Source organism: Moschus berezovskii, chromosome 4 (genome assembly GCF_049115385.1).
Source record: "Moschus berezovskii isolate FMDL1 chromosome 4, NW_MosBer_1.0, whole genome shotgun sequence".
Taxonomy (NCBI): Eukaryota; Metazoa; Chordata; class Mammalia; order Artiodactyla; family Moschidae; genus Moschus; species Moschus berezovskii.
The window spans coordinates 71,807,895-71,828,463 of NC_142463.1; the positions used below are offsets into that span (position 1 = coordinate 71,807,895).

General features: G+C 40.7%; 1 long non-coding RNA gene across 4 annotated transcripts; it reads right to left on the minus strand.

Moving 5' to 3' along the window:
* Positions 1–5,155: 5,155 nt before the first annotated feature.
* Positions 5,156–20,556, minus strand: LOC129540727 (uncharacterized). 4 transcript variants are annotated; one of them, XR_016037224.1, is made up of 5 exons: positions 20,349–20,542; positions 17,663–17,823; positions 16,161–16,387; positions 14,119–14,268; positions 5,156–5,406 (listed from the first exon to the last, which is right to left on the minus strand). It is a non-coding gene; the product is annotated as an uncharacterized LOC129540727 (long non-coding RNA). The 4 variants fall into 4 exon arrangements; XR_016037222.1 differs by having other exon boundaries at positions 14,119–16,387; positions 20,349–20,555; XR_008682704.2 differs by lacking the exon at positions 20,349–20,542 and adding an exon at positions 18,816–19,565 and having other exon boundaries at positions 14,119–16,387.
* Positions 20,557–20,569: the final 13 nt, after the last annotated feature.

Genomic DNA, 20,569 nt, shown 5'->3' on the forward strand with positions numbered 1-20,569 from the left:
TCACTTTTTACAGGTAGTAGGTATGTACTTCAGTATTTGTTGACTCCCCTGTGAGCTAGTGAGTCATTGACCAAGAAGCTGAAGTGGGGTGGTATGTACCTTGGAGAACATAATCATCCCCATGGTAACCCAGAGCCTTCTTGCCTACTACCTCTTCCCACATCTTTGTTATATTCAAAGGAGGAAGTTATTATTTACTTTAGATTTTATATTTCAGTACGTTTTTCAGAGCACAAATTCCTAACTTCCGTCATTCTTGTGTATAAACATTGCCATAGGAACAATAAAAACTAGTGATTATGATACTTTATGAAATTAAAAATGATCTACCAATTCTATACCATTTTAAGATTCCAAATATTTTTTTATTCAATTTTGCATCATGATTATCAAGCTGTTGGAATGAAAACATTCTTAACCAAATGGTTAACTGATGATTTTTACCTATTTTGAAAAGGAAACCACTAAGTGACATTATATATTTCATTTTAAAATGTTTTCATTTATCAAAAAAAAAACCCTCCTGTTCATTGTAGCTAACTTTAAAAATAATGACAGGCAATGGAAGAATATTTAACAATCTAGTAATCACTCTTCCCCACAGTTTATTATATTTTTCCTTTCCAGTAATTGTATCATATGTTGGTGTTGTGTTGGTGGTGAGGGAGAGACCAAGAGAGAGAGACAGAGAGGGAGAGAGGAGACACTTTCCCAATACATTTTGTTCTGTATACCATTTTTAAAAAAATATATTGTGAACATTTTTCAAATATTTTACTATGGTATCATTTTTATTGGTAATAATATAGATGTTTTATTGAATAAATTTACCATATTTTATTTAACCATCGCCCTTTTTGTTGGACATTTTAATTTTTTTCAAACTTTCACAAATACCAAGCATAAAACTAAAAAGAAAAAGGGGATAGAAAGAGAGAGAGGAGGGGATAGTGTAGAAGGAGGGAGCAAGGAAGGAAACTGCAAAAATATCTTGTGACACACATACATTTCCTTACCATACATTTTATCATTACACCAGTGTTGAATTTTTAGTTAAAAGGTATGTGCTTTTCAGACATTTTGTCAAAGAGCAGTTGAGAAGTGCTCTAGTACCCTCTCTAACACTGATGTTGTCTTTTAAAATAATCCTTATCAATTCAACAGGCAAAAAAGATACTTTAATATTGTTTAAACTCGCATTTTATTACAGATGACTACAATTCATCTTTATTGACCCCCCTCTTTTTTTTTCTTTTTTTAAAAATTTGCTTATTCATTTAACTGTGCTGGGTCTTAGTAGTGACATGTGACCTCTTAGTTGCAGGATGTGAGATCTCATTCCCTCACCAGAAGAGGAACCTCAGTCCTCTGTGTTGGGAACAAGGAGTCTTAGCCACTGGACTACCAGGTGAGTCCCCTATTGACCCTATCTATTTCTCCTTTTCTGACTTACTTGCCCATTTTTCTATTTGACTATTTATCCTTTTCTTACTGATTTGTAAGACTTCTTACCCTTCATCTGTTTTTCTCCCTTCTAGTTTGGCGTCAGCCCTTTAATTTTTTGTTGATTTTTTTTCTTTCCAGTTTGGTATGTGCCCTTTAATTTTTTGGTGATCTCTGGAACACTTTCCACTTTTTTATGTATTTAAAAAATAAGTCTTTGCTTTATATATGTGCTATAAATCCCATTTCCAAGATTATTCATAAGTATTTTTTATATTTTCTTTTAGTAATTTTATGATTTGACTTTTATATTAAAATCTTTAATCCACCAAGAATTTAATTTAGCCCATGGCATATACATATGGACATCAGTAGATGGTCAATACCGAAATCAGATTGATTATATTCTTTGCAGTCAAAGATGGAGAAGCTCTATACAGCCAGCAAAGACAAAACCAGGAGCTGACTGACTGTGGCTCAGATCATGAACTCCTTATTACCAAATTCAAACTTAAATTGAAGAAAGTAGGGAAAACCAACAGACCATCCAGGTATGACCTAAATCAAATCCCTTACGATTATACAGTGGAAGTGACAAATAGATTTAAGGGATTAGATCTGATAGACAGAGTGCCTGAGGAACTATGGATGCAGGTTCATGACATTGTAAAGGAGGCAGTGATCAAGACCATCCTCAAAAAAAAAAAGGCAAAATGGTTGTCTGAGGAGGCCTTATAAATAGCTGAGAAAAGAAGAGAAGCTAAAGGGAAAGGAGAAGAGGAAAGATACACCCATTTGAATGCAGAGTTCCAAAGAATAGCAAGGAGAGATAAGAAAACCTTCCTCGGTGATCAGTGCAAAGAAACAGAGGAAAACAACAGAATGGGAAAGACTAGAGATCTCTTCAACAAAATTAGAGATACCGATACCAAGGGAACATTTCATGCAAGGATGGGCACAATAAAGGACAGAAATGCTATGGACCTAACAGAAGCAGAAGATATTAAGAAAAGTGGCAAGAATACACAGAAGAATTGTACAAGAAAAGATCTTCATGACACAGATAACCACAATGGTGTGATAACTCACCCAGAGTCAGACATCCTGGAATGTGAAGTCAAGTGGGCCTTAGGAAGCATCACTATGAAAGCTAGTGGAGTTGATGGAATTCCAGTTGAGCTATTTCAAATCCTAAAAGATGATGCTGTGAAAGGGCTGTACTCAATATCCCAGCAAATTTGGAAAACTGCAGTGACCACAGGACTGGAAAAGATCAGTTTTCATTCCAATCCCAAAGAAAGGCAATGTCAAAGAATGCTCAAATTACCACACAGTTGCACTCATCTCACATACTAGCAAAGTAATGCTCAAAATTCTCCAAGCCAGACTTCAATAATACATGACCATGAACTTCCAGATGTTCAAGCTGGATTTAGAAAAGGCAGAGGAACCAGAGATCACATTGCTAACATCTGTTGGATTATCAAAAAAGCAAGAGAATTCCAGAAAAACATTTACTTCTGCTTTATTGTCTATGCCAAAGCCTTTGACTATATGGATCACAAGACATAGAACAACAGACTGGTTTCAAATCAGGAAAGTAGTATGTCAAGGCTGTATATTGTCACCCTGCTTATTTAACTTATATGCAGAGTACATCATGTGAAATGCTGGGCTGGATGAAGCACAGGCTGGAATCAAGATTTCTGGGAGAAATATCAATAACCTCAGATATGCAGATGACACCACCCTTATAGCAAAAAACAAAGAAAAACTAAAGAGCCTCTTGATAAAAGTGAAAGAGAAGAGTGACAAAGCTGGCTTAAAACTCAACATTCAGAAAACTAAGATCATGGTGTCCAGTCCTATCACTTCATGGCAAATAGATGGGGAAACAGTGACAGACTTTAATTTTTTGGGCTCCAAAATCACTGCAGATGATGACTGCAGCCATGAAATTAAATGACGCTTGCTCCTTGGAAGAAAAGCTATGACCCACCTAGACAAGCATACTAAAAAGCAGAGACATTACTTTGCCAACAAATGTCTGTCTAGTCAAAGCTATGGTTTTTCAGGTGGTCGTATATGGATGTAAGAGTTGGACTATAAAGAAAGCTGAGCACTGAAGAATTGATGCTTTTGAAGTGTGGTGTTGGAGAAGACTCTTGAGAATCTCTTGGACTGCAAGGAGATCAAACCAGTCAATCATAAAGGAAATCAGTCCTGAATATTCATTGGGAGAACTGATGTTGAAGCTGAAACTCCAATATTTTGGCCACCTGATGTGAACAACTGACTCATTGGAAAAGACCCTGATGCTGGGCAAGATTGAAGGCAGAAGAAGAAAGGCATGACAAAGGATGAGATGGTTGGATGGCATCACTGACTCAATGGACATGAGTTTGATTATGCTCCAGGAGTTGGTGATGGACAGGGAAGCCTGGCATGCTGCAATCTATAGGGTGGCAAAGAGTCACACATGACTAAGCGACTAAACTGGCTAATTGACTGTGGTGTATTTTCCTATAAACAGTTGGCCAGTGGCTCCTTCACTTATTGTATAATTTATACACTTCTTGCTGATTAGGAATGCCTCTGTTATTATTTCTTTCCTTGGGTCTCAGTAACTTTGATGTTAACAGTGAAGCTTTAAAGCTGTTTGACAGATCTAACCATTTTCCTTCTTGGTTAGCAAATATATGGAAGATGAAGAGATGTCAGTTCAAATGCCAGAAAGATACTAAATGAATAATTGGCTTTAAAAAAAAATCAAGAATGCTGTAAGTATTTTATAACAATGTTATTGCTTATATAGATTTGTGTTGTTCAGTTCAGTCGCTCAGTCATGTCCCACTCTTTGCAACCCCATGAATCACAGCATGCCAGGCCTCCCTGTCCATCACCAGCTCCTGGAGTTCACTCAAACTCATGTCCATCGAGTCGGTGATGCCATCCAGCCATCTCATTCTCTGTCGTCCTCTTCTCCTCCCGCCCCCAATCCTTCCCAGCATCAGAGTCTTTTCCAGTGAGTCAACTCATCGCATGAGGTGGCCAAAGTATTGGAGTTTCAGCTTTAGCATCAGTCCTTCCAATGAACACCCAGGATTGATCTCCTTTAGAATGGACTGGTTGGATCTCCTTGCAGTCCAAGGGACTCTCAAGAGTCTTCTCCAGCACCACAGTTCAAAAGCATCAATTCTTCAGCGATCAGCCTTCTTCACATTCCAACTCTCACATCCATACATGACCACTGGAAAAACCATAGCCTTGACTAGATGGACCTTTGTTGGCAAAGTAATGTCTCTGCTTTTTAATATGCTATCTAGGTTGGTCATAACTTTCCTTCCAAGGAGTAAGCATCTTTTAATTTGTTAGGTATTTACAATTTTTTATTGCTGTGTATCTGGGATGAAATGATATATGATTTTATAATCACATTTTTCTTAACAAGCCAGTAATCTTAATGTATTATGTATGATATGTGCATAAATGTATGTATTATCAGTATTCAGAAGCTAAATATTATTTATGAATTTATGAAATGCTGAACAAATTTATATACATGGGTAACTTTTTGTAACCAGTTTATAAAGTTAAATGTATTGGTTCTTGTTTTTCCAATACAATGAACATTATTACAAAACAGAAATTGACGTTAACTTTGCTATCCTTTATTTTTTTTTTTAAAAGGGAGAGCCCCATGCCCTGTTTTTAAAAAAAATTTGCTTTTTTATTTATTTTTTGCTTGTGCTGTGGCTTTGTTGCTGTGATCAGGGTTTTTCTAGTTGGGTTGCACATGGGCTCTAGGGTGCATCAGTAGTTGTGGTGCATAGGCTTAGTTGCTCTGTAGCATGTGGGATCTTCCCAGACCAGGGATCAAACCCGTGTCCACTGCACTGGCAGGAGGCTTCTTAACCACCAGACCACCAGGGAAGTCCAACTTTACTCTCCTTTAAATTGAAGCTGGAAACACATAGAAAGACATCTGTGTAAAATATAGGCTCATCTTTGTGCTTTAGATGTCCTTGTTACCTAAACAAACAATCACAAAAATACATGTTTCTAATCAAAACAATAATCTTTAGTTCTAGTAAAGATGAACGTTCTGATGGTGAACACCGTAAACTGGGATTTACTTGGGAACTATGACTTTCTCAACTACTTTGCCTATAATTTAGCCACAAATTAGGCCACTTAACATTAGGTGCTTCTGAAAATAATATATTTGGTCAGTTAATCCATTTCCTGTCTCAGTAAATCCACTTCCTGTCTCATTGTGATGAATGCTGGCCTTAACTCGGACAATAATTTAGTTCAAATTATGTAACCTCAACCATAGGGTTCAGTTCAGTTCAGTTGCTCAGTCATGTCCGACTCTGCGACCCCATTAATCACAGCACACCAGGCCTCCCTGTCTATCACCAACTCTCGGAGTTCACTCAAACTCATGTCCACAGAGTCGGTGATGCCATCCAGCCATCTCATTCTCTGTTGTCCCCCTTCTGCTCCCGCCCCCAACCTTTCCCAGCATCAGGTCTTTTCCAGTGAGTCAACTCGTCGCATGAGGTGGCCAAAGTATTGCAGTTTCAGCTTCAGCATCAGTCCTTCCAATGAACACCCAGGATTGATCTCCTTTAGAATGGACTGGTTGGATCTCATTGCAGTACAAGGGACTCTCAAGAGTCTTCTCCAGCACCACAGTTCAAAAGCATCAATTCTTCGGCGATCAGCTTTCTTCACAGTCCAGCTCACATCCATACATGACCACGGGAAAAACCATAGCCTTGACTAGACCGACCTTTGTTGGCAAAGTAATGTCTCTGCTTTTTAATATACTATCTAGGTTGCTCATAACTTTCCTTCCAAGGAGTAAGCGTCTTTTAATTTCATGGCTGCAATCAGCATCTACAGTGATTTTGGAGCCGAAAAAAATAAAGTCTGACACTGTTTCCACTGTTTTTCCATCTATTTCCCATGAAGTGATGGGACCAGATGCTATGATCTTTGTTTTCTGAATGTTGCGCTTCAAGCCAACCTTTTCACTCTCCTCTTTCACTTTCATCAAGAGGCTTCTGAGTTCCTCTTCACTTTCTGCCATAAGGGTGGTGTCATCTGCGTATCTGAGGTTATTGATATTTTTCCCGGCAATCTTGATTTCAGCTTGTGCTTCTTCCAGCCCAGCATTCCTCATGATGTACTCTGCATATAAGTTAAATAAGCAAGGTGACAATATACAGCCTTGACGTACTCCTTTTCCTATTTGGAACCAGTCTGTTGTTCCATGTACAGTTCTGACTGTTGCTTTCTGACCTGCATACAGGTTTCTCAAGAGGCAGGTCAGGTGGTCTGGGATTCCCATCTCTTTCAGAATGTTCCACAGTTTATTGTGATCCACACAGTCAAAGGCTTTGGCATAGTCAATGAAGCCGAAATAGATGTTTTTCTGGAACCCTCTTGCTTTCTCCACAATCCAGCGGATGTTGGCAATTTGATCTCTGGTGCCTCTGCCTTTTCTAAAACCTGCTTGAACATCTGGGAGTTCACGGTTCATATATTGCTGAAGCCTGGCTTGGAGAATTTTGAGCATGACTTTACTAGCATGTGAGATGAGTGCAATTGTGCGGTCGTTTGACCATTCTTTGGCATTGCCTTTCTTTGGGATTGGAATGAAGACTGACCTTTTCCAGTCCTGTAGCCACTGCTGAGTTTTCCCAATTTGCTGGCATATTGAGTGCAGCACTGTCACAGCATCATCTTTCAAGATTTGAAATAGCTCAACTGGAATTCCATCACCTCCACTAGCTTTGTTCGTAGTGATGTTTTCTAAGGCCCACTTGACTTCACATTCCAAGATGTCTGGCTCTAGGGCAGTGATCACGTTATCGTGACTATCTTGGTCATGAAGAAGTCAAGAAACACCTGGAGTAACAGGCAAATTTGGCCTTGGAGCACGGAATGAAGCGGGGAAAAGGCTAATAGAGTTTTTCCAAGAGAATGCACTGGTCATAGGAAACACCCTCTTCCAACAACACAAGAGAAGACTCTACACATGGACATCACCAGATGGTCAACACCAAAATCAGATAGATTACATTCTTTGCAGCCAAAGATGGAGAAGCTCTATACAGTTAGCAAAAACAAGACCAGGAGCTGACTGTGGCTCAGATCATGAACTCCTTATTGCCAAATTCAGACTGAAATTGAAGAAAGTAGGGAAAACCACTAGACCATTCAGATATGACCTAAATCAAATCCCTTATGATTATACAGTGGAAGTGAGAAATAGATTTAAGGGACTAGATCTGATAGAGTGCCTGATGAACTCTGGACAGAGGTTCGTGACATTGTACAGGAAATAAGGACCAAAACCATCCTCATGGAAAAGAAATGCAGAGAAGCAAAATGGCTGTCTGAGGAGGCCTTACAAATAGCTGTGAAAAGAGAAGCGAAAAGCAAAGGAGAAAAGGAAAGATAGAAGCATCTGAATGCAGAGTTCCAAAGAATAGCAAGGAGAGATAAGATAGCCTTCCTCAGTGATCAATGCAAAGAAATAGAGGAAAACAACAGAATGGGAAAAACAGGAGATCTCTTCAAGAAAATTAGAGATTCCAAGGGAACATTTCATGCAAAGATGGACTCGATAAAGGACAGAAATGGTATGGACCTAACAGAAGCAGAAGATATTAAGAAGAGGTGGCAAGAATACACAGAAGAACTGTACAACCATAGGGTTAATGTGTAGAATTTTATGTTAGGTCATTCCAAGGATTAATATATGTAATTCACTTATCTTCCTCCATGTAATTCCTTAGGCACTTGTCGAATTATTTTGGTACATTGATAATTGTTAAAGATACTTGCTATCATAAACCAAGATTCAATCCTGTGTGTGAGCCTGACTGAAAAAAAGAGCTACAATAATTATTACGAAGAAAATGTTCTGTGAATTGCTTGGGCAGAATCTCTAAAGCCTGTTCTTTCCCAGTGCTCATTTACAGTTAAGAAAACCACCCAGGTGGCAAGGGAATTTAGCCTGAAAAAAGCCTTATCTCCCTACCCGCCTTGAGAAACAAACTCAGTTTTATCTCTTGGCTCATATTACAAAGCATGGCTGTTCTCAGAATCAAGAGGATAATTTTTTAAAATGTTTCTCATTTCCTTCTCTTTAATCATGCTTTCTACAGTGTATAGAGAATATCCATCAGTTCATTTCTAGTTTCTCACATATCATTTCACCTATTCCAATTTCCTGTTCTATGACAAGAACCTCTTGGAAAATTCTGCCCACTTTTCTTGTAAAATCCTGATTTACAAGCTATAAAACCAGGCAGTATTCTTTCTCTTGGGAGTTTTCTTGATTTCATGTCAGATTCTTGTCTTGCTTCTTTTATTCTTTTACTCTTGATTGTTCCAGGCTTATTTTCTTTCCTGATCAGTCTTTTTCTGCTCACAATCATCATCATGGTCCCACATGTTAATCTCCATGTTCATAATCCAGGGCAAGGGAGCAATCATGTGGACGACACATCCTTATTTTCATTTTATGGCTTGGTTTAGATACTATTAATTGGAATATCCATGAACACAGGAATTTTGTCCATCTTGTGCAGCACTGTACATGCAGTGCCTGCCATAGAATGCTCAGTAGATTTTTATTGAATTAATAATAGCTACCATTGTGCAGATGACACCACCCTTATGGCAGAAAGTGAAGAGGAACTAAAAAGCCTCTTGATGAAAGTGAAAGAGGAGAGTGAAAAAGTTGGCTTAAAGCTCAACATTCAGAAAACTAAGATCATGGCATCTGGTCCCATCACGTCATGGAAACAGTGTGAGACTTTATTTTTTTGGGCTCTAAAATCACTGCGGATGCTGATTGCAGCCATGAAATTAAAAGACGCTTACTCCTTGGAAGGAAAGTTATGACAAACCTAGATAGTATATTAAAAAACAGAGACGTTACTTTGCCAACCAAGGTCCGTCTACTCAAGGCTATGGTTTTTCCAGTGGTCATGTATGGATGTGAGAGTTGGACTGTGAAGAAAGCTGATTGCCGAAGAATTGATGCTTTTGAACTGTGGTGCTGGAGAAGACTCTTGAGAGTCCCTTGTACTGGAAGGAGATCCAACCAGTCCATTCTAAAGGAGATCAATCCTGGGTGTTCATTGGAAGGACTGATGCTAAAGCTGAAGCTCCAATACTTTGGCCACCTCATGCGATGAGTTGACTCACTGGAAAAAAACTCTGATGCTGGGAGCGATTGGGGGTGGGAGGAGACGGGGACAACAGAGAATGAGATGGCTGGATGGCATCACCGACTCGATGGAGGTGAGTTTGGTGAACTCGGAGTTGGTGATGGACAGGGAGGCCTGGCGTGCTGTGATTCATCGGGTTGCAAAGAGTCGGACACGACTGAGCGACTGAACTGAACAGAACTGACTGACCAACCATTTAATAAATCTACTTATCAAATGCCATGCACAAAGGTATGTCCATTTTATAAATGAAAAAACTGAAACTTTGAAAAATTAAATAACTTGTTCTTGGTCACAATGGCTAGTTAAGGCTGAAGAACTAAAACCTGACCTAATCCGAGCTATGGAAGTCTCAGTGCCCACATGCAGTCTCTACAGTAACAGTGCAGAGGCAGGATAACATAACCATGAGGAAAGCTTGACTTTAAATCTTGACTCTGAGGCTGAAGAGTTAATAAACACTCTGTGCTTCAGTTTCATTATTAACTAGACAACATTTATTGAAAAAACATTCATTGGTTTCCAGTCCCTCCACGTTAGTTATTATGTAATCTACTACATTGCCTTATTTAGTTTAACACTACTGTCACTGAAGATCACCAAAGGCTTAGACTCCTACAAATGACGGCTTAAATTACCCTAGTAGGCAATGTTCTCAGTCAGTTGAGATATTAGCTGCAAACAAGGAAGTGTGTAATGGATTGTCGTACACACCAGTTACAACTTCAAAGGTAGCAGGAATATATGGATGGAAGGCCTGAAGACTGAAAAATTACCCAATTTTTTTCCCTTTTAAAATAACTGCCACTGTTTTCTTCTCTTTCCTCTCTTTCTATAGCAACCATTGAGGCTCCTGAATGCCCAGATTATTTATAGAGTGTACTGGTAGTGATGGAGTAGCCATCATGGTCAACAAAAGAGTCCGAAATGCAGTACTTGGATGCAATCTTAAAAATGACAGGATGATTTCTGTTCGTTTCCAAGGCAAACCATTCAGTATTACAGTAATCCAGGCCTATGCCCCAACCAGTAATGCTGAAGAAGCCGAAGTTAATCAGTTCTATGAAGACCTACAAGACCTTTTAAAACTAACACCCAGAAAAGATGTCCTTTTCATTCTAGGGGACTGGAATGCAAAAGTAGGAAGTCAAGAAACACCTGGAGTAACTGGCAAATTTGGCCTTGGAGCACGGAATGAAGCAGGGCAAAGGCTAATAGAGTTTTGTCAAGAGAATGCACTGGTCATAGCAAACACCCTCTTCCAACAACACAAGAGAAGACTCTACACATGGACATCACCAGATGGTCAACACCGAAATCAGATTGATTATATTCTTTGCAACCAAAGATGGAGAAGCTGTATACAGTTAGCGAAAACAAGACCAGGAGCTGACTGTGGCTCAGATCATGAACTCCTTATTGCGAAGTTCAGACTTAAATTGAAGAAAGTAAGGAAAACCACTAGACCATTCAGATATGACCTCAATCAAATCCCTTATGATTATGCAGTGGAAGTGAGAAATAGATTTAAGGGACTAGATCTGATTGATAGAGTGCCTGATGAACTCTGGACGGAGGTTCGTGACATTGTACAGGAGACAGGGACCAAGACCATCCCCATGGAAAAGAAATGCAAAAGAGCGAAATGGCTGTCTGAGGAGGCCTTACAAATAGCTTTAAAAAGAAGAGAGGCGAAAAGCAAAGGAGAAAAGGAAAGATATAAGCATCTGAATGCAGAGTTCCAAAGAATAGCAAGGAGAGATAAGAAAGCCTTCCTCAGTGATCAATGCAAAGAAATAGAGGAAAACAACAGAATAGGAAAAACAAGAGACCTCTTCAAGAAAATTAGAGATTCCAAGGGAACATTTCATGCAAAGATGGGCTCGATAAAGGACAGAAATGGTATGGACCTAACAGAAGCAGAAGATATTAAGAAGAGGTGGCAGGAATACACAGAACTGTACAAAAAAGATCTTCACGACCAAGATAGTCACGATAATGTGATCACTGACCTAGAGCCAGACATCTTGGAATGTGAAGTCAAGTGGGCCTTAGAAAGCATCACTACGAACAAAGCTAGTGGAGGTGATGGAATTCCAGTTGAGCTATTTCAAGTCTTGAAAGATGATGCTGTGAAAGTGCTGCACTCAATATGCCAGCAGATTTGGAAAACTCAGCAGTGGCCACAGGACTGGAAGAGGTCAGTCTTCATTCCAATCCCAAAGAAAGGCAATGCCAAAGAATGCTCAAACTACCGCACAATTGCACTCATCTCACACGCTAGTAAAGTCATGCTCAAAATTCTCCAAGCCAGGCTTCAGCAGTATGTAAACCGTGAACTCCCAGATGTTCAAGCAGGTTTTAGAAAAGGCAGAGGCACCAGAGATCAAATTGCCAACATCCGCTGGATAATGGAGAAAGCAAGAGAGTTCCAGAAAAACATCTATTTCTGCTTCATTGACTATGCCAAAGCCTTTGACTGTGTGGATCACAATAAACTGTGGAATATTCTGAAAGAGATGGGAATCCCAGACCACCTGACCTGCCTCTTGAGAAACCTGTATGCAGGTCAGGAAGCAACAGTTAGAACCGGACATGGAACAACAGACTGGTTCCAAATAGGAAAAGGAGTACGTCAAGGTTGTATATTGTCACCTTGCTTATTTAACTTATATGCAGAGTACATCATGAGGAACGCTGGGCTGGAAGACGCACAAGCTGGAATCAAGATTGCTGGGAGAAATATCAATAACCTCAGATATGCAGATGACACTACCCTTATGGCAGAAAGTGAAGAGGAACTCAAAAGCCTCTTGATGAAAGTGAAAGAGGAGAGTGATAAGGTTGGCTTGAAGCTCAACATTCAGAAAACAAAGATCATGGCATCTGGTGCCATCACTTCATGGCAAATAGATGGAAAAACAGTGGAAACAGTGTCAGACTTTGTTTTTTTGGGCTCCAAAATCACTGCAGATGGTGACTGCAGCCATGAAATTAAAAGACGCTTGCTCCTTGGAAGGAAAGTTATGACCAACCTTGATAGTATATTAAAAAGCAGAGACATTACTTTGCCAACCAAGGTCCGTCTAGTCAAGGCAATGGTTTTTCCCGTGGTCATGTATGGATGTGAGAGTTGGACTGTGAAGAAAGCTGATCGCCGAAGAATCGATGCTTTTGAACTGTGGTGTTGGAGAAGACTCTTGAGAGTCCCTTATACTGCAAGGAGATCCAACCAGTACATTCTAAAGGAGATCAATCCTGGATGTTCATTGGAGGGACTGATGCTAAAGCTGAAACTCCAATACTTTGGCCACCTCATGCGATGATTTGTCTCACTGGAAAAGTCTCTGATGCTGGGAAAGGTTGGATTCAGGAGGAGAAGGGGACGACGGAGAATGAGATGGCTGGATGGCATCACCGACTCTGTGGACATGAGTTTGAGTGTACTCCGGGAGTTGGTGATGGACAGGGAGACCTGGCGTGCTGTGATTCATGGGGTCGCGGAGAGTCAGACACGACTGAGCGACTGAACTGAACTGAACTGAACTGGTAGTGATTATACTTACCATTTAGTACTTAGATTGCAAGACCATGAGGAATCACAGATAGATGAGAACTAGAATAGGCACTTTACATCCAGAGGTCAGGACTAAGTGAACAATAACACTAAGATGTCCTTCACACCAGCTGGATTGGATGTACCTCTGGTCCTGAAAGAGGGCAAGAGCAGGGGCTGTTGTAATAGAATGACTGGATCAAGTAGGCAGGCTGAAGACATTTTTGTCATCATACATGTGGGGAAAGGCAACTAAAAAAATATAGTGGATACCTCCCTCTTAGGCCAAACACAGGGTTCACAGTGATGTCTCCCTCCCCAGCACAGGGACAGAACAGCAGCACCATCCAACAGATGTAACTTGTAGTCTAACCTGCATGGCTGAGTGACGCAAGTGTGGATATCTAACCCAAACTGGACAAACAGACTTGTTCTCCTTGGCAACTGGAATTTTGAACTGAGATGCAAAGAGATGGGGAGTTGTTTTTAGCCCATGAGGAGGACAGTTTATGGATTCGTACTACTGAGTTTCCCTGATTATCCAGCAATTACCAACATTCTGTGAGATATGCCAATATCCTTCTGGTAAAGTCAACTTAACTGACTAGAGTTGTTATTTACTCTAAATAAGTGGAAGACCTGTAAATATACACTTCCCTGAACCACTTTCTCTCAAACTACTCCTTCAAGTTTCTTTCCCTATACCCGCCACCAAAGTATCACAGCTCACCAAGAATTCCATGATGTTCTGTATCACTGAGATTTTGTTGTTCCCCTGCATGAAATTCCTTTCCTTTTCTTTCTGAAAACTTTTTCAAGGATTATCTCCTCTATAACACTTTCAATCATCACCCCATTATTTACCTGTTGATTTGCAAGATCCTCCACTATTCATGGGTTTCCTTGTGGCTCAGCTGGTAAAGAATCCGTCTGCAATGCGGAGACCTGGATTCAGCCCCTGGGTTGGGAAGATCCCCTGGAAAACGGAAAGGCTACCCTCTCCAGTATTATGGCCTGGAGAATTCCAAGAATGGTATAATCAGTCCACGGGGTTGCAAAGAGTCAGACAGAAAATGAATAAACCCAGCCAATTCCAGAACAACTGCCCAATTAAAAGCAGAGACATTACTTTGCCAACAAAGGTCTGTCTAGTCAAGGCTATGGTTTTTCCAGTGGTCATGTATGGATGTGAGAGTAGGACTGTGAAGAAAGCTGATCGCCGAAGAATTGATGCTTTTGAACTGTGGTGTTGGAGAAGACTTGAGAGTCCCATGCACTGCAAGGAGATCCAACCAGTCCATTCTAAAGGAGATCAATCCTGGGTATTCATTGGAAGCACTGATGCTAAAGCTGAAGCTCCAATACTTTGGCCACCTCATGCGAAGAGTTGACTCACTGGAAAAGACTCTGATGCTGGGAAGGATTGGGGGCCGGAGGAGAAGGGTACGACAGAGAATGAGATGGCTGGATGGCATCACCGACTCGATGGACATGAGTTTGAGTGAACTCTGGGAGTTGGTGATGGACAGGGAGGCCTGGCGTGCTGTGATTCATCGGGTTGTAAAGAGTCGGACGTGACTGAGCGACTGAACTGAACTGAACTGAACATAGAGACTCCTTAGAAATAATAACTGGTTAGTGTTTTAACCCCCTGACTTTTGGGGTAACTTGCTAGGCAACATTTTATTGTGGGAATAAATAATTGGTACAATATCTGTGGGTAGATTTCACATGGGGATCACCAGTTTAAGAGCTTTTCTAGCTAAACAAAAGATTTAAAATCCAAGAACTGCTTTTTCAAGCCCCACTGTGTATGTGAAGAATGGATACATTTACAAATCAACTGAAAAATTTCTCACTACTTGCTAATATAAGACATTTAAAAACTAGAAAAAGATTTTTAAAAAACTCGAAAGAAAAATAAAAATAAAATCACCAATAATTTCTCTATTTCAACACAAATATATTAGTTTTCAGTGTTTCTATTCAGCTATTTACATATGTATTTTCATATAATTCTAGTAACAATACTGCTATATTTTGCTTTAATATTAAAGGAAAAATGCTATTTTCATACACAGTAATTTTAATCACTCCATAAAAATTCTTCAAACAGGTATATTATTTCTGTATTATTTTAGATTTCTTTTTTCCCCCTATTACCAAGAAGTGACAAATATAGCTTTTTTCTTTCTTTGGTATTATTGCTTTAAATATGAAGGCTGGGATGGTGTCTTTCTTACCTACTGCCATTGTCCCAAGTACCTAGCAAAGTATATGGTTCAGTTCAGTTGCTCAGTTGTGTCTGACTCTTTGCGACCCCATGAATTGCAGCACGCCAGGCCTCCCTGTCCATCACCAACTCCCGGAGTTCACTCAAACTCATGTCCATCGAGTTGGTGATGCCATCCAGCCATCTCATTCTCTGTCGTCCCCTTCTCCTCCTGCCCCCAATCCCTCCCAGCATCAGGGTCTTTTCCAGTGAGTCAACTCTTCGCATGAGGTGGCCAAAGTATTGGAGTTTCAGCTTTAGCATCAGTCCTTCCAATGAACACCCAGGATTGATCTCCTTTAGAATGGACTGGTTCGATCTCCTTGCAGTCCAAGGGACTCTCAAGAGTCTTCTCCAACACCACAGTTCAAAAGCATCAATTCTTTGGCCCTCAGCTTTCTTCACAGTCCTACTCTCACATCCATACATGACTACTGGAAAACCATAGCCTTGACTAGATGGAACTTTGTTGGCAAAGTAATGTCTCTGCTTTTTAATATGCTATCAGGTTGGTCATAACTTTCCTTCCACGGAGTAAGCGTCTTTTAATATAAGACATTTTATGCAATCAGCATCTGCAGTGATTCTGGAGCCCAAGAAAATAAAGTGCGCCCACTGTTTCCCCATCTATTACCCGTGAAGTGATGGGACCATATGCCATGATCTTAGTTTTCTGAATGCTGAGCTTTAAGCCAACTTTTTCATTCTCCTCTTTCACTTTCATCAAGAGGCTTTTGAGTTCCTCTTCACTTTCTGCCATAAGGGTGGTGTCATCTGCATTTCTGAGGTTATTGATATTTCTCCCGGCAATCTTGATTCCAGCTTGTGCATCTTCCAGCCCAGCGTTTCTCATGATGTACTCTGCATATAAGTTAAATAAGGAGGGTGACAATATACAGCCTTGACGTATTCTTTTTCCTATTTGGAAGACACCCAATAAACATTCACTGAATGTTTATTCATTCACGCAAGCAAGAATGAACAATTGGATTTACATAAAGAAAGCCTTCCTAATTCTATCTGCTTCAAGTGACTTGAAACTAGCACAATGAAAAAGTCGGTATCATTTGAAAGAAAAACATATTTGCATCACATCTTGAATTTATAACCTATAGATAAAGGAATCTGTTATTTACCTTAAAATTTGCAGTACAAAGTTGACCCATAAAATAGATGAAAGAATTCCAAGGTTTTTATCCATGAACTGCTTCTATAAATATCACTACATGAACACCATCTATTCTCAGTTCTTATTCCCTTCTCTGCAACTCCTGACATTTTTGGCTACTTCTTAAACTCCATCATGTATCAGTTTCTACGATCACTGTGTATAATCACTCACTTATAGTTTTGTCTTCAGGGTTGACTGGTTCAAGATGGCAGGGTACAAGGACATGTGCTCATCTCTTGTAAGAGCACCAACTAGCTTTTGAACAACCATGCACAGGAGGATGCTGGAACCCACCAAAAAAGCATACCCCACATCTAAAGACAAAGGAGAAGCTACAACGAGATGGTGGGGGGAGGGCACAATCACGATAAAGTTAAATCCCATACCCGCCTAGTGGACAACCCACAAAGTGGGGAACACTAATACCAAAGAAGTTCTCCCAATCTTGTGATGGTTCTGAGTGTCCTAGCCTGGGGACCCCGCAAAGGGACTAGGAATCCCCAGGTATTCTGACTGTGACGGCCAACAGGATTTGATTGCAGGACTTCCATAGGACTGGGAGAAATAGAGACCTCACACTTGGAGGGCAGAAACAAAATCTTGTGTGCGCCAGGACTGAGGGGAAAGGAGCAGTGACCCCCAGGAGACTGAACCAGACCTCCCAGCTAGTGTTTGATGAACTCTTGTGGAGGCATGGGTCAGCAGTGGCTCGCTGCAGGGATGGAGGCACTAGCAGTAGCAGTCCTAGGAAGTGCCCCTTGGTGTGAGCCCTCTTGGAGGTCACCATTGTTTTTCAGTTGCTAAGTTGTGTCTGACTACTTGCAATTCTATGAAGTGCAGCATTCCAGGCTTCCCTGTCCTTCACCATCTCCTGGAGTTTCTCAAACTCTTGTGCATTGAATTGGTGATGCCATCCAACTATCTCATCCTCTGTCACCCCCTTTCCCTCCTGCCCTTACTCTTACCTAGCATCAAGGTCTTTTCAAATGAGTAGGCTTTTCCATCAGGTGGCCAAAATATTGGAGCTTCAGCATAGTGCTTCCAGTTAATATTCACAGTTGATTTCCTTTAGGATTGACTGGTTTGATCTTGCTGTCCAAAAAACTCTCAAGTGTCTTCTCCAGCACTACAATTTGAAAGCAGCAGACAACTGGATTAAAGTTTTACTGAGAACAGCCCTGCCCACTAGAGCAAGATCCAGTTCTCACTGCCAGTCCCTCCCACCTGGAAGCTTACACAAGCTGCTTAGCCTCATCCACCAGAGGGCAGACAGAACAAGCAACAACTACAATTCTGCAGCCTCAAGAAGGAAAATCACAATCACAGAAAGTAAATGAAAATACAGAGGACTATGTCCCAGATGAAAGAAAAAGATAAAACCCTAGAAAAGATAACTAAATGAAGAGGAGATAGGCAACCTTCCAGAAAAAGAACTCAGAATAATGATAGTGAAGATGATCTAGGGTTTCGGAAAAAGAATGGAGAAGATACAAAAAATGTTTACCAAAGAATCTAGTAAGAACTAAAGAACAAACAAGAGATGAACACTGTAATAGAAGGAATAATCTCGTCTTCAGTCTGTTATGTGAAATATGCCCAGATCTGTATATCTAATCCTGATTATTCTATTTGGACCTTTCAATCTCATCCACCTCCATTTCCTTAAAGTCTTACTTTGCTTGTATTGTCAATCTACACCTCTTTTCCTTTGAACTACATGTATGTGTCTCCTAGCCTTTGCAATTTTTTCTTGACCCTGCTTCTTCCTCAGGTGTCATTCCATTGCCCCTTTCCCTTCACCACCCAACTTTTGGAAAGTGTTCTGTTCTCCTTGCTCTTTTCTGCATTCCTCTCCTTCAGTGTTTGCATGTTGACTTCTGCTTTCTCCTATTGACCTTTTACTTCAGTGATTGATCCCCTTCCAACAATGCTTCTCTGTGGCATCTCATACCCTTGCAACTTAAGCCTGCACACCTAGAGAAACCAACAAGAAAAATCATCAGAATGATAAACCCCACACACAGCAACTATAGCATCGCCCCCACTCTGGGCAACTAAAGAAAGCCCACCAGCAACAAAGACCCAGGGCTGCTAAAAATAAAGAGCACAGCAACTCACTCCAGTATTCTTGCCTGGAGAATCCCAAAGACAGAGGAGACTGGCAGGTAGCAGTCCAGAGGGTTGCACAGAGTCGGACTTGACTGAAGTGACTTAGCACACACGCACGCAAACATGAACAAAAAAATTCCCCTCGTGGCTTCCTTTGCACTATACCTTCTTGGTTTCTAACGAGTCTCCCCGGACATACTTTCTTCTTTTTGTCTTTAGACTTCTTTTTTACTATACTATCCTTAAAGGTCCTCATTCACCTCCAGAGTTAACAAATATTTACCAAGTGCCTATTATGTAGCAGGATCTGTGCAGGCCCCAGCGATACAGGGATGAACAAACCAGAAGCTCACTGTGTCTGTAGTACTTCCTTTTCTAATTTTTAAAAATTATTTATTTTTGACCATCCTGGGTCTTCCAGGGAGGACTTTCTCAAGTTGTGGTGGTGGGGGGGGGTATTCATTGCAAGCTGGACCCTTTCGAGTTGTGAAGAACAAAAATTGGATTTCCAAAAGAATATTACGAAGTTATGCAGGAAACAAGCATGTAGAAAGGAAACAAGATATATAGGAAGGAAACTCTTTTCATAGAGGCCTACATCTGAGCCAACCATTTCATATTCCTGTTTTGAAGAAAAAGTTTAAAATATAATTTTATCAAAGATTTTATTTTGACTAAACTTAGTAATGCTAAGAAACAAATGTCTACACTGCAGAAATTAAAGAACCTGCAAGTGTACTGGAGAAAATGCTAAATGAAAAAAAAGTATGATTTCCTCAAGATGCCACATCTAGGGTTGTACACCAAAATACAAAACTTTAAGAAAACATTTCAAACAAGCCAGTTGCTGCCAATGTACAACTGTATATGATTAACTAAAGTGACTAAACTGATTTAAATTTTATCTCTTGAGAAATTGCAACACTATATTTACAACACAGCCTCTTCTTCAAAAAGAAGTTATGGCAAACTTAAAGGCAATTTTTGTAAAGAACTTGCCACACGTTTGCTTCCTTGGAAAGAAGAGAAAATCAGTTTAACATACTTTACCCACTTTTCTCCACCTTATCAGAACCAATACATCACGGAAAACGTCTAAGTTGGAACCTTGTAATTTGGCTCATTGTACACTACGCCTCTCCACTACGTTGGATCTTATTTTTAGTTTCCAGCTTAGCTGTTAATTAGTAGTGGCTGTCACTTCTCTGTTTCATTTCCCATAAACCCAGAAAATGGGTGGAGGACCACAGAAAGCTCTGGTCCGAATAAAGTCTATTAGATTTCATCAGCAGCTTTTTCCTCAGGACGATGCAGACCTAGGAAAACTGAGTTTTCCTTTTCCCACATCCCATTCCCGAGCCTGGACTTCGTTCCTCTTCCTTTCAATCTCAATTCGGGCTCCTTAACGTTAGCAAAGCAAGTTCTTTGAACGAAATCCAGCGCTCCTTTGTCGCCAAACGTGGCTAAGAAAGGGTTCCGAGGCCTCAGCTGGTTGAGAGAAGAGAGTGGCAGCGATCCACCCTAGCCAGTACACCCACCCACCTAAACCCATCACAACCCGCGTCTGGTGCCGAAGCCCTGGCGCGTGCTCGGGTGTCTTCGGTACCGCGAGGCGCGCGCTCGCCCCGTCACTACCCCTGGGAAGGGGCGGGACCCCAGAGCGCGTGCCGGTACTGCGGCAGGCGGAAGCTGCTGGCGGAGAAGACGGGCGGTTCCCGCCGGCGAGGGTGGGGGAAGGGCGGCTGCCACACCCGGAAGTTGGT